The sequence below is a fragment of the Chiloscyllium plagiosum genome, chromosome 13 (assembly GCF_004010195.1).
Source record: "Chiloscyllium plagiosum isolate BGI_BamShark_2017 chromosome 13, ASM401019v2, whole genome shotgun sequence".
Lineage (NCBI taxonomy): Eukaryota > Metazoa > Chordata > Chondrichthyes > Orectolobiformes > Hemiscylliidae > Chiloscyllium > Chiloscyllium plagiosum.
The window spans coordinates 32101937-32117291 of record NC_057722.1 but is presented as its reverse complement, the minus strand read 5'-3'; positions in this window follow the sequence as shown (position 1 = coordinate 32117291).

The window sequence follows — 15355 nt, the reverse complement described above, 5'->3', positions numbered from 1 at the left end:
TAGTATTGTGGCTATAAGAATAGGTCAGAGACTAGGAATTCTACAGCAAGAAATCAGCTTCAGATTTTTCAGAGCCTTATAACTATCTGCAAGACACAGATTAGGAGTGTGATGGAATACTCGCCATTTATCTGGATGATTGCAGCCCCAACAACACTCAACACCATCCAAGACAAAGCAGCCTGCTTGATTGGTATCACATTCACAAACATTCACCCATTCTTTCACTGATGCTCAGTAGCAGCTGTATATGCCACTTACAAAATATACTGCAGATATTCACCACGGCTTCTATGGCAACACCATTCAAACCCACATCACTACCCTTTACAATGACAATCACAGCAGATATATGGGAACACCACCTGCATGTTCCCCTCCAAGCCACTCGCCTTCCTGACTAGAACATATATCACCATTCATCCAGTGCCACATAATCCTTGAACTCCCTCTCTAACACCATTGTGGATGTACACCCACAAAATGAACCGCAGCAGTTCAAGAAGATAGCTCACCACTGCTTTCTCAAGGGTAACTAGGGATGGGCAATAAAGGCTAATGATAAAAGCCTTTGATGCACACATCCCATAAATGAATAATATAAAGTCCAGGTTCTTACACAATCCCACCAGCAAAACATATGAATATATAATTGCCTCTTAATATTCAGTGATTTAAACTTGATTTTCTGTGTTATTCTCTTAATTTATTATTATTTTTTATTTACTGTTTTCCAGTGGTTTTCACTAACATTGTTTTACTCTTAATAACACCTAAAATATAGTAGGACTGATATCTGTCACACTGCTTCTTTTCAAGCTAGCATACATTTTTCAATTATCCATTCAAATTCACATATAAATTTCACAAGCATGATTAAACTGTAAGAGTCTTTTGTATCATCATTACTATCATGATTGGAAGCCTATTTATTTCAAGACATTTGCATTATCCTTTAATCTGGCAATGAAATGCTTTTAGTGCATTTTCAAGCTCACTTTTTCTTTGCTGTTCATATCATTGCTCCAACCTGACCACAACTACTTGATTACTTTGCTATTCTCTACCAGACATTTCATATCCTGCAACTCCAAAATAACTTTTTCCTTCTTCTCCTCACTAGCAATACCTGCTTTATGGCATAACCAGCCAATATCACCCTTCACCATTTGTGACTCTTCCAATACTAAAGCATCTAATGTCCAAATCCAACAAGACCTGGAAAACATTCAACCTTGGGCTGATAAGTGACAAGCATCAAGCATGACAGACATGTGTGAAATCTGACTATCTCCAAAAGTGATAATCAAACTATCACCCCTTTGTATTCAAAGGCATCAATATAGCTGAATCCCCAATATCAACATCCTGGGTATTATCATTGACCAGAAATTGAACTGGACCAGCCATATAAATATTGTGATTCTAAGACCAGATTAGCAACTTGGATTCATCAGTGAGTAATTCAGCTCATAACTCCTAAAAGCTCTTTCATCACCTACAAGGCACATGCCAGCATTTGTTGGAATACTCTCCACATGCTTGAATGACTGCAGCTCGAACATTTGAAAAACTCAAAGCTGTGTTGTTCTAAGACCTGGACTTGCTAATAAGACATGGATAAAATTACACGAGCAATGGCCAAGTGCAGTCCAGCAGAAAGATACTAGAGTCAGGATGTGTACATTGTTATCTCTAAATGCAAGTTGTAGTCTGAAATTTTTTGTAAGAAACACAGGCAGTGCTGTAAAGTTGAAAACTACAGGAGAAAACCTGAGACAAGAGATGAATCAGTAGATATTAATTCTGTAATGAGACCCCTGATAAGAAAGTATGGAAAAAGTGAGTACTTGATTTGTGTAAGTTGAGCAGAAAGACTACTCTGAATTCTCACATTAAAATAGTTGTAAAAGACAGACAACATCAGAAAGATGAACAGCAAATTCCCTAGCATGAATTGGAATTCCAATCCATTTCAAATTTAGGCTTTTCAACTGAAGAATAAAGTCATGATTATCGGCACTGAAATCAAGAGGTCACACCAACTCAACACTTTTAGCCTGTTTTAAGAGGACAAGAGGACAAGTAAGCCATGGAAATTTTTGAAAGATCAAATTTGTGTGATTGACTTTCTATAGCTGGTGGCCTATAAGCATTAGCCATAAAAAAAATCAATTGAATAAGTTGTAGGAGCTGTGAAAATTGCAAGTCCTTTGACTTTTCAGAAGCTGAACTGTGTGAATGGATAATGACGGTTTCAAGGTCTATTGAAGTTTTTTGTGGAAAAAATGAAAGGTCACTATATTGGTACTATGCTGAAAGAAAGCAACCAAAAAAAGAAGCCATTGTAACATGCAGTAGCCATACACAGAAAGCAAGCAGTCTCTGTGGGAAGTGTGTTCTGTTGCATTCGGTGCAAAGCTGTCCTGGTTTCCAAGAACATTGCAAATCATTTGGTGCAAAAGGACACTGGGCTTACCTATGCAACAAATTTTGTACCAAAAATATAAACAGAGGCTACATTAGGGCAGCATGTACAGCATGCAGGCAACAACAGAGTGTCTGCCAAAGATCTAAATAAGCTCAAGCACACTAACAAGCTTAATAGTAAGGCTGATCAGGTGAAAATTTAGAGTGGAAGAACCTCCATCCAGAAGGTGGACACAAACATTCCACATTGTGAACACAAGAATTTCTACAATCTCACAAAGTTCCATCTGTCCTTTGGTCTAAAATTATTAGATATTTATTTGCCACACATGTTGATTATTTTCTCCTCCTCATCAACCACACAATGAAAGTAATGTTCAGTATACACGAAGGGACCATATCTGACAATGGACTGCACTATTCAGAAAGACCTTTTAGAGACATATTTACCAAATAAAGTATAAACTACATGACAGTTTCAAAATGTTATCCCAGATTTAATAGTCCCACCAAATATGTGGTACACACTCCTGAAGCACATATCATAAAGCATATGGTGATGAAATAAGATTATTCTGAAGATGAGTATACAGTTCTGAAGAGAAGTCATACTGGACTTGAACCATTGACACTGTTTCTCTCTCCACTGATTCTTCTAGACCTGCTGACTTTGTCAATCATTTTCTGTATTTGTTTCAGATTTCTAGCATCTACAGTATTTTGCTTTTATTTTCCTATTGTTATGTTAAATCTAAGAGCTATATGCCTAGACACAGGCTTATAGTCACCAGCAGAGATCATGTTAGAACACAGGTTAGGACAATCCTGCCAAGTTCTCCAACATACAGGACAAATATCTTGAAACACAAGCGAGAATGAAGATAATGCTTGATAGGCCTGCAGGTTTGAGGCCCAAAGAACTTTGTTATCTGCAGAGGTATCCAAGTTTTCCAATAAGTCTAGATCCTATACAGTCATAATGCCAAATGGAGCAAAACTGCTTCTGTTAATGGCCAAGAGTGCCTCATGGATGCTCAGTCTTGAGTTGTTAGATCTGTTCAAAGACTGACCCATTTAGCATGGTGATAGTGCTACACAAACGATGGAGGGTATTCTCAATGTGAAGGAGGGACTTCACTCCACATGCACTGTAAGGTGGTCACTTTTATTGATATTCTCATAGATAGAAGCATATGCAGCTGGCACATTGAGAATATATTTTGCACCTTTGTCACCCTCAGTACTTTCTCCAAGTGTTGTTCAGCATGGAGGAGTACTGGTTCATCAGCTGAGGGAGAATAGTATATGGTCATCAGCAGAGGGTTTCCATCTGATGTAGATACATCCACAATTGCAGTTAGGGTGGCACAGCGCCTACATGGTTATCACTGCTGCCTCACGCACCAGGGACCTGCGTTTGATTCTACCCTCGCCCAACTGTCTGTGTAGAGTTTGCACATTCTCCCCGTATCTGTGTGGATTTCTGCTGGGTGCTCTAGTTTCCTCCCACATACAAAGATGTGCAGGCTTGGTAGATTGGCCATGCTAAATTACCCATAGTGTCCAGCAATGTGTAAGTTGGGTGGATTAGCCATGGGCTGAAAATGTGTTGCTGGAAAAGCACAGCAGGTCAGGCAGCATCCAAGGAGCAGGAGAATCGACGTTTCGGGCATGAGCCCTTCTTCAGGAATCACCATTGGATTAGCCATGGGAAGTGCAGGGTTACAGGGATAGAGTAGGAGGGTAGAGTTGGGTGGGATTTCCTTCAGAGGGCTGGTGTAGACTCAATGGGCTGAATGGCCTGATTCCACATTGTATGGTTTCCATTAAAAAAAAGGAAATTCAATGGTTTTGATCCACTGATAATACAGGAACAGTAATACAATTCCACATTGATACATGGCTTAGAGGGAACTCAGAGGTCACAGTGTTCCCATGAATCTGCCTTTCTATTTTTGGTGTAGACGTTGAGGGTTTGGATGACACTCTAGAAGGATCCTTGGTGCATGCTACAGAGAATCTTGTCAACGGTATACTGTTGCCATTGTGCATTAGTGGTGAAGCAAGTGCATGTCAGTTTGCTGGACTGGTCTGAAAAGCACAGTAGGTCAGGCAGCTTCCCAGGAGTAGTGGAGTGGACCTCTCGGGCATAAGCCCTTCATCAGGAGCAGGAAAAGGACTGAGAAATAAATAGGGAGGTGGGGCGGGCCTGAGGGGAGCGGTAGCTGGGAAGGCAATAGGTGGTAATAGCGATAGGTTGATGAGGGAGGTGAAGCAGATAGATGGGAAAGCAAATGGACAGGAAGGACAGGTCAAGAGGACAGTGTCAAGTTGGTGGGTTGGATCTGGGATGAAGTGGAGGGAGGGGAAACTATTGAAGTCAATGTTGATGCCGTGTGAATGAAGGTCTGCGTCCCATAGTTCCATGTGTCTGAAATAAATATCTCACATTGATACACTGGCCAAAAGTTGCACAGGTGAGGTGACATGCTTGTGAAGATCTGAGTGTTATTCTCCTGTTCTCTGCCTGTCTGCTCTGAACTGAATTGTAAAACATCTTGTCTGAGATGGGAAGGAAATGATGAAGTTGAAACACATTACTTGCAGTTTTGTTCATTCCCTGTAGTAATTCCCTATGCTGGTTCAGTCGTGAATGACAGGCTGCGCTTGATTGAAATCTTAACAAAATATCTTGCAGTGTCAATACTGAGCACTACCAATTTTTATGATATCAACTGCTGAACGATCCTCTCGAGGTTATTTCTAGTTCAACTTGCAACTCTTCTACCAAGCTGATATCTTTCTTCGAACACAAAGTAAAATGCCGTTTCAGCTTAAAAGCCTGTCTCAGTCACTTTGGATGCTCTTAAGCAGCATACAGAGAGAATTTTCCTCATATGTATCATGGGGATTCTTCAATCCAACTAGTTAAGGAGCCTCACTGTTTTGTGCATACCCAGCTCATAGATGCTGCAGGTCTCCTGGCAAGGATGCCACACTGAAACAGACATCCTCAGACAGTAAATCTCTGTTCAAATGCCTGCAAAATCTCCATGGCCAACTGTAATATAACCTGTGCCATTTTAATTTGATAATGAGAGGAGACATTCAACGTTCTGGATACAAGTGTCCAATACACATAAATTATGTATTATATTGGCTTTCAATTCATACAATAGATGTGGATGATCTGTTTTGTTAGTTTTCAATTCATACAGATTGTGATAGTAGTAAAGTGAGCACATGAGGATATTCCAGAAAAGGGAAGAAACAGGCATAGGTTGTTCTGACATTTTAAGAGTCCCTGGAAAAGCATACCAACGATTGCGTTTCAGAACTGCTACAATTTGCAAGTTCCTTGTAGTTATGGTATTTGCAGAATTTAGCACTTTAATGATCTTCAGCCTACAGCTTACAGAAATATCAATTTACTGCACAGTATTTCAAAAACTAAGACTAAAAGTCTTGACATTTTTGGGGGGATTTGAATGTTTCATGTTGGAATGTTAGCACTTTGGAACTAATATCCATTCTGTGGATTTATAGATTAAGTGATTTATAGGATGTTGGCATTACCTCATTAAAACAAATCATTGACATCAGAGATGAAAGTGCCAAACCCAAAAAATGACAAGCTTATGTAAAGAATTGAATAAAATAACTCAACCATGGAATTAGTGTGCAGGTTTTTCTAAATTCACTCCTAAATTGTTTAGTTCCAATTCTAAGATTATTCTTGATTCTTTGACTGGTCTAGAAATTCAATTAACCAAAGTATCAAATGTGGCAGGCAAGCCATCTGTGTGTGTATATGCACTGCAAATGCAGCACTCAGCACAGAAATAAAAGCATCAAAAGAGGCAACCAGTGACCAGACCTGAAACAGGCACATGCAAAGCCTATTTGCAAAATAGACCAACTCTTAAAGCAACCATGACAGGTTCGTTACTTTCAAGAAAATTAAGTTTGCAGGACCAGAGTAAATAACCAATAATACTTAGAAATGAGTGTATTACTGATACAGGAGCATGTTTTGGGGAATACAAGATAAGTCAGATCAGTTTGCATTATTCACAAGTTTCACTCGTTCTTCCTTCTGAGGAGAACAAACCAGTAGTCCTTACAGAACCCACAGCAAAAAACCCAGGTCACTACCAAAATGGTAATGTGTTAAAAAGTACAGATATGAATGTGGAGCTGGAAGATGCATCACTGGATCTCTTGGATGCATATTAAAACCATGAGATACTAAACAGCTATTAACTATCATTCTCGCAATTACTTGATCACTTCCTCTACTCCTTCTTGTAGGTCCGAAATGTTTTACTTGCATGCAATGTCACTTCTTTAACTCTTAATTTATCATCTCCTTTCTTCCAGCTATTTGCCTCCTACCCATTTATTTACCTTTCTCTTCTTATAGCCTTCCCCAGATCACGAGCCTTCAACTCAATTATTTCTAATCTATTTCCACAACCTAACTGAAGGCCACTGTTGTCAAAACAATAGGTTGAGATTCAAGGGGTTGTGGTGTACCCAGAGATGATCCATGAACATGTGCAACTTACCGTGATGTAAATGATGCAGGATCTTGAATATTGGATGGGCCTTATGCTTAGTTTTTCTAATGAGGAATCATACTAATTTCTAGACTATTCTGTCTGTGAGTATCTTATTGAATCCTATTAGAAATGCAAAAACCTCTTCAATTTGATCACACCACAACTTTCTGGACTTGCAGGGAACTTCCACCATGCAACCTTTTCTCACAATTTGATCCTTTAGCTCTGGTGAATCTCCAGTTCAAAGCCACTCTATGTTTTCTAAGGTTCAACACCATAGTGATATAACTATTCATCCTTTGAGTATTTCCTACATTTATTGAAAAGGCTGGATTTTATTTTATTTAGGAAAGGTTTTAATGAAAATCTTACTGGTAAGCTTTTTGTTTGGATTACATAAAACTATGGAACAAGAGAAAACAATCTGACCTAACAATCAATCAATCAGTTCAATCTTTTTTAACAGCTTAGCTTGGCTTTATCTTGAAACTAATACAATTTTGGAGAAGTATTTAGCTCTCAGCAAATTCTCCACAACCACTGAAGGTTATGAAATATTCGAGAAGATTAGGCCAATTTAGAAACCTAGACTCTTGCCTGTTATCCAGTTGATTTGCACAGATGATTTATCCATGATACCTATTGCACAAAAGATGCAAAGTTTTATAAAGATTTCCATCATCACTACTTATAACCTTCAATTTCATTCATGAACAAATATTGATTGAACTTTTTAATTTATGGTTGACAAAGCAGGAGCTGCTCACAGCAGTATAATTTTTATAATATTCAGTACTTTTTAGATAAAGGAAGGGAGAATTCTAAATTTCTAGCCCAAGACTCAGCATATTCTTTTCCAGTGGTTTCCAATATAACAATCACAGTCTAAATTAGATAAGCCGCTTACATCTACATTATTATCCTCAAGAGTAATCATTTTAAGCACCTGGATCACACATTTCTCAATCTCCTTGATTTCAGCCAAAACAAGTTCAATACTCTGAGACATTCTTCTTAAAGCTGGGTGCTAAGCTCTGGAATTATTCTAGTGTTTCTTTCTCTTCACTTTTCAATGCATAAAATTTAATTTAAGAGGAGGGAGAAATTTATATGTAATCCAACTTATCTCAATTCCCTGATAGCAGGCAGTACTGCAGGCCGTGACAAGCACAGTTCATATGCTTTCTTAAATAAGATCAAGGAAGAACAAAAATGGACTGAGTAGGTCATGGCCTGTGGCAGAGACTGCTGCCAAGGAGTCAAACCACGTCTGCTATTACAATCCCTATAGAAACAGGCAATTTTTAAAGAGAGATTTGAATTCACAATGATGGACTCAGAGGACTGGATAGCAAAATTCCTCATTTTATGACCTTTACTGTAACAAACAACTAAAATCAACATCAGTTAATCATGAGTTGGTAGGCAAGAAACACATTAAACTACAGAAAAAAAAGCACCTCTAAATTTCTCAAAGTGGCCAAAGCCCCAAACAGCATTTATATATCACAACACAGAATTGTAATCTTTACGGAAACCAGACCCAAAGTTACCCAGCTTCCTAGAGGCTCACTTCAATCCACTTTGCTGAGCTTTAACATCTTAAGATATGTCAACAACTATTTGCCTCAGTTTTTTAAGAATCTTGAACTATCATTTTGCAGCAAATATCACTAAAGCCACTTTTAGGTAAATCTGCTAGTGTCTTTAAATTTGCACGGGTCCCATCTCTTCATCCAGAGAAGTAGGTTTCACCCATGTTGCATATGGTGGCGAACAGAAAACAACATTTTCCCTTGGTGTTCATAACAACTGCTCTCCTTCACACTTTCTCTCTCTGGTCTAGGTTTCTGAATATGATTTATTGACTGAATGTAGGTTTGTCCCGATCAAGGCCAGCTTCTCCTTTCCTTGTACCCAGGTTGAAAGCTAACACTTGAATTTCAATAAGTCATGAACTGCATCCTTATCGCATGGCAACTAAATCACTTGAGTATACATTTGATCATTAGTAGTGAGAGATCACATAACCCTTTCTTTTGATCTATTTTACTTTGAGTAAAGAGATAGTTTAATAAATAACCTTTTTAATAGAACATTGTATTCATAATAGTTCATATCTTCCTCATGAGTCATAAAGTGGGATTGTACTAGACCTATATTTTGGGTATGAAAGGAGTATTTCAGGGCTCAATAATGATGGACAATATCTAGTCACCATTCCAAGCTGGAAGTGCACTGCTTCCAAATTAGATGCCCCCTTAGCATTCAGGGCATTAAATCGTATTCTAAAATCTAATTATCAGATTAACAGTCACAATTCTGTACTGGTTGCACCAATTGTATCATGATATGATAAAACTGCCCAGCAATCATGGCATGAACAGTCAGGAAAGACTTTGAAGGAGTGTTGATTCAAATATTGATGCCCTCCACTGTTGAGTTGCAGGTATGTCTTTTTAGGTTGCTAGTCAACTTCTTTGTCCTTTCTTATAATTTCTACCACTGACTGGAGACCTTAAGGAACATATTTGCTGTGGTGATGTAGCATAGACTTGAAATATTCACTCTGTTTCTCTCTCTGCAGATTCTGCCTGATCTACTGAGTACTTCTAACATTGAATGTTTATATTTCAGAGTTCCAGCATTCACATTATCAAGCTTTTCGAATATTTGGTAAGTTTTCAACTTTGCGACTGTTTATTTTATTGACATCTGTTAGATCCAACTTTACTGGTGGAGGCAGAACAGCAAAGAAGCCAGAAGACCACAGGAACAACAGTGAGAAAGTGGTGGAGGAGGGACTTTTACAGGTCTTCAGAGAACATTGTTAACCATTTCAACCTAACCAATGTGCCTTCATTTCGATAGCAAGATTGTAATGAGCTCTAACACATTCAGTAAAGCCACAGGAACCACAGGACTTGGACAGCATTGCCTATGGCTGTCAAAGTCATTGTGGCCCTTATCATTTGGACCATGACTGTAGAGGTGAATTCTGGGCAGGAGCATGTCATTGTCGAGAGTGTGGTGCTGGAAAAGCGGCATCCGGGGAGCAGGAGATTCGACGTTTTGGGCATAAGCCCTTCATCAGGAATGTCATAGCTGATCTAATTACTCAACATTCCTGTCTACTCCTGTTAACCATTGATCCTTCTATTCATCAGAAACCTATTTACCTCTGCCTTAAAAATATTCAAAGACACTACTTCCCCTTGGTCTCACTAATGCCCTGCAAAACTAAAGAAAAACCTTTTTACCTTTGCATTCAATTTCCTTCATATAAACAATAACATCTTATTAACTTTACTAATGATTTACTGTACATTTGTGATTCATGTACTAGGACACCCAGGTCCCTCTTCATCTTAAAAATCTGCAATTTCTCATGAGAGAACACATTTCATTTTTATTGTTCATGTCAATGTTGGCAATTTCATATTTCCCCACATTACACTGAAATTGCTCGAGCTTTGTCCAGTTACATGAGAGATCCATATTCCTCTGTAACCTACTTTTGGTTTTTTTCACAACACACTTTCTTTGTTTCATCTGCATCAACAGCAATCAAACCTTGCTTCCCTTCATTTAGTTATTTGTATAAATTGTATGACCCTTGTCAGACACCACTTGTCCGATTGCCAACCAAAAAAATGATCCATTTATGCTTATTTCCTGCTTGCTGTTAGCTAGCCAATCTTCCATACATGCAAATATGTTACCCCTACACTGGTAAGATATTGTAGATTTTGGTTGAGTATTTGGACTCTTCTCATCTGAAAACCTGGTTGTTACCTGTGTAATGGCTTGGGCAGTCCTGTGATCCAACTCGTTTGATGCCTACCGAATCAAAAGGAGGGAATACACCCGTGATTTCCAGGATTGTTACAGAAATATTGACATTTTTCAAGAGTATGGATAAAAACACGAAATGTGGTAGCCGAATTTTACGATCTGAAAACTGTAGAGCTGGAGCATACAGTATTCTATTGTCTGAGTCACCAGAAACAGTGCAACTTATTTCGTATTGATATCTTTAAAATCAATAACAATTGCCCTTAAAATTCTGTACAATCAATGTACAGCTTTTGTAACTCTCCAGTTGGCCATTTCCATGGTTGCAAGGCTATAGATGGTGGTTTATTTTCCAAAGCTTGGCATACTCTACACTGTTTAATTCTGTCTATGTCCTTATCTAACCCTGGGTACCAAACTCATCGACAAGAATTGATCATAGTAACTGTATCTTTCCAGAATTTCAACTCCAGCTCTCCACACGATTCAAAATTTATCAGCTGATAACATATTTTTACTGATTAAAAATGGCCTGATGTCCAAATCCAGGACCTGTTTGACCACCAATTTAGTCATATCATCGGGTAAATATAGTCATACATGCTTGACAATATGGAAATCCCTAGGAGTTGTTGTGCCAAAGTCATTTGCTTTGGTATGGATTCATGATAATAATTCATTAGACCCAAAAAGATCTGAGCTCAGATATATTCTGACTGTGTGGAGTCCATATTGTTTGAACCTTACTCTGAATAAGATGTAATCTATCTTTATCTATGTTGTGGCCTAAACATACTACAGAAGTTTGAAACATTTCCAATTCTACTGCACATGCCCAAACTCCATGCCTTTCCAAATGTTGGTGCAACTTCTTCAGCTTGTCATCATTTGGATATATCATACAAATAATACATTACTTCCTGAATTTCTCAAACATTCAGTCCATTACCTCTTGAAAAATTCCATGGGTTGAAGAACAACTAAATGGCTGTTGAGGAAACTAAAATAGATCCATGTGGTTATAATCACCAAATATGATTTTGGCTCATAGTCAACTCATCAAATTGCAGATAGTTATTAGCCAGTCCTAATTTTGAAAATAGATCTGACCTCCTTACAACAGAGTGAACAAATCCCTGGTGTTTGGTAAATTATCAGGTGGATTACGTTCTTGTATCTGATTTATGGTTGTTTATAATCCACACATAATCTTACACCATCATTTTCCTTTGATAGTTCCATGGTAGGAGTATCCCAGTTGCTCTGTCTAACCTTTGCGAGAATGTTTTGTTTCCAGTCTTTTCAGCCATTACTCAAGTTTCTCGCATTAGCTGGCACAAATATTTGTGGGACGGCAAATGGTGCAAATGACACAATGAGTCTACACAGAGATATCGACAGATTAAGTGGGCAAAAAAAAGATAGCTGGTGGAATATAATGTGAAGAAATGTGAGGTTATGCGCTTTGGTAGGAAGAATAGTGGAGGCGAATATTATTTCAAAAGAGAAAGGAGGAATTTGAACACTCTCATCTATGAATCATAAAAATCTAGCATCCACGTTCAGCAGGTGAAACACAAGGCAAATGAAATGTTCAACTTTATTTCAAAGGGAATGGAGTATAAAACTTGTAAGATTTTGTTAAAACTATACAAGACAATAGTCAGACCACAGCTAGAATACTGTGACCAGTTTTGGGCTTCTCATTTAAGGAAAGGCACACAAGGATTTCAGGCAGCCCAGAGAAGGTTCACTAGACTGAGACCATGCATGAAGGCACTGTCTTACAAGGAAAAGTTGATTAGTTGGAAACTTGTTTTCCTGAGCTGAAACCTTGTATTGCAGGATTCCAGCTGAACAATTCTTGAGCTTGTCAATCAAGATTTCTGAGGGAGAGAAACGAGCAGAAATATAAAAGAGCTCTGTAGTAAAAAAGTGCAGAGCATTTTTCTACATTGTTATTTCTTAAAAATATTGAATTAAAATTCTACATAGTTGCTTTATCAAATGTTACCACTTTTACCATTTATGAATTTGAAAGCTTCCATTAAGTCTCTTAATATCCTCTGTTTAAGCAGTAGAATTCAGTATCTAGTTTGTCCTTGGCCCTCCTTATTTCGACCATTCTAATATCTTTCTTCTGCATGATCTCCAAAGCTTTGGCATTCTTCCAAAAGTAGGGTGACCAGGATTGAATACTATATTGCACCTGCGGCCTGTGCAAATATTTAGCACAGCTCACTTACTGGTGTACAATTTGAAAAGCTAAGGATTCTATTTCATTTTGGAAGGGTTTGTAAACTTATTCTCCCACTGTCAAAAGTATGTGTGCAGGAAAGCACAGATCTTTCTGGCCTGGACCCTCTCTGGCACCTGGATTTCTGCCATTACTTCATATTGCTTCTCTTCATTTTTTCAACCAAAATGTACCAGTTCACACAACCCTGCATTCAGTTAATCTGTATTGGTCTGCCCATTTCACTGGCCTATGTCCTCTGACAATGGTTTTTCGCCCTTCTTGAAAGCTCTGAGTTCCGAACTATCTGCATATTTTGAAATATTTTAATTCTGTTAAGAATGGGGACATTAAAATAAGCTAATTTCATAACCTCCACATCAAGCATCACAGAGAGGGAAAGTTTTAATTTACACATTTTAAAAAAACTAGAACTTTTAATTGACACCCCACAGGAAGATTAATCAAAAGTGGATAAATTTTCGTCAATGCAAAACTAAAAGATAAAATAAGGTCTATAAATCAAACTGAAACCTTTTTGAGAAAACCATGCAGTTTCATTGAGTTACATCAAAATGGTACATTTTATCTCACTGCTGGTGTACACAATGAGCCTGCATGACATGACAGCACAGGAAAACCACTTTGCTACAGCCATTGTTTTTAACACTGTTTCGAGAAATGTTTCCTACTGTGAACATTTGACCTGTATTATTCAGTCCTCTATTATTTCAGCTGAAGAAACCCAATTCAATTGATTCCTTTTTTTTCAGTCCAACAAGTCATACGCCTTCTGCTTAACCTGCTTATTGACTTACTGCTAATGTAATGTGAATTTTATTTGACAGCTGACTATGTCTCTGATCCAGTGGCTGTATTTGAACAAATAGACTGTTGGAGGAAAACTTTTATTTTCTAAAAAAAAGGAGCAGCATGCTGGTAACAGAAAACAAGCATATCTAATGAGCAGTCAGGTGATACGAGGCAATGAAGTTGGCTGAATATTATCATGAATTATTTCTGCACTTGTTGCTCTTGCTTTTAATTCTATCTCCAGCTTTTCTGTTATGCTATTAACTTAACTTCTGTTAATTGATGCAAATCACACAGCTATAAATCTTCACTCGCAAGAAAAGCCTCTGCAACTGACAAAATATTTCTGTTTCCCAAAAAGAATCGTAAAATTCACCATGAAATCCTGTTAGCCGAAAGAAGCAAACCCAGTAGCCAAATAAATTTGTGGATTTCAAATCCCAGATAAGCCCCCAGCTTCATTATGATTGTGGCTGAGACCAGTACCTCTTTTTAAAAATTGAAGAAACATAAAACCCTGTTATTCACTGAAGGATTAAAGCTTCAAGATTCTATGGTCTAAATCAAATGGGTTTTTATGATCTCAGTGAGCAAACTTATGCTCAAATGGAACGTGAAGGTTTTACAGTCTATCTTTATGTTCCTTGAAAATTTGCATTCTCTTTCTCTAGGTATTTTATTGCCTGCATTTCCTTAGTCATTTTGTTGTCCCTACATTGCTAAGTCCTAAATTGCCCAATCTTTAGGTTAATCTTTTTTTTCTGACTTTCTTATAAGCCATTCCCATTGATCTAATGCAATCTTTAACATCTTTCATTCAGTACATTTGGTTTACTTTTTCGTATGAGAGTTTGTGCCTTTGAGAATTGTATTTCTGATGTAGACCTTGTATTATTTCTTTAAATATTAGCCATCACCTGTCTACTGTCAAATACTTTAATTTTTTTTTCCAATTCACCATAATCAACTAGTCTGTTATACTTACATAAATTTCCTTTCTTCAGATTTAAGACTCTAATTTCAGAATGAACTATATCACATTCAAACTTAATGTTAATTTTTAACACATAACATACTTAATTCCCAAAGTCTCCTTAACAGCAAGGTTATTAAATAGCTGATGGGTGAGTCCCAAATCAGAGGACACAGTTTAAAAATAAGGGGTAGGCCACTTAGAACAGAGTTGAGCAGAAACTTCTTCACCCAGAGAGTGGTGGGTGTATGGAATGCTCTGCCCCGGAAGGCTGTGGAGGCCAAGTCTCTGGATACTTTCAAGAAAGAGTTAGATAGAGCTCTTAAGGATAGTGGAATCAAGGGTTATGGGGATAAGGCAGGAACAGGAAACTGATTGAGGATGCTGAAAATGTGTTGCTGGAAAAGCGCAGCAGGTCAGGCAGCATCCAAGGAGCAGGAGAATTGATGTTTCGGGCATGAGCCCTTCTTCAGGAATGAGGAAAGTGTGCCAAGCAGGCTAAGATAAAAGGTAGGAGGAGGGACTTGGGGGAGGGGCGTTGGAAAT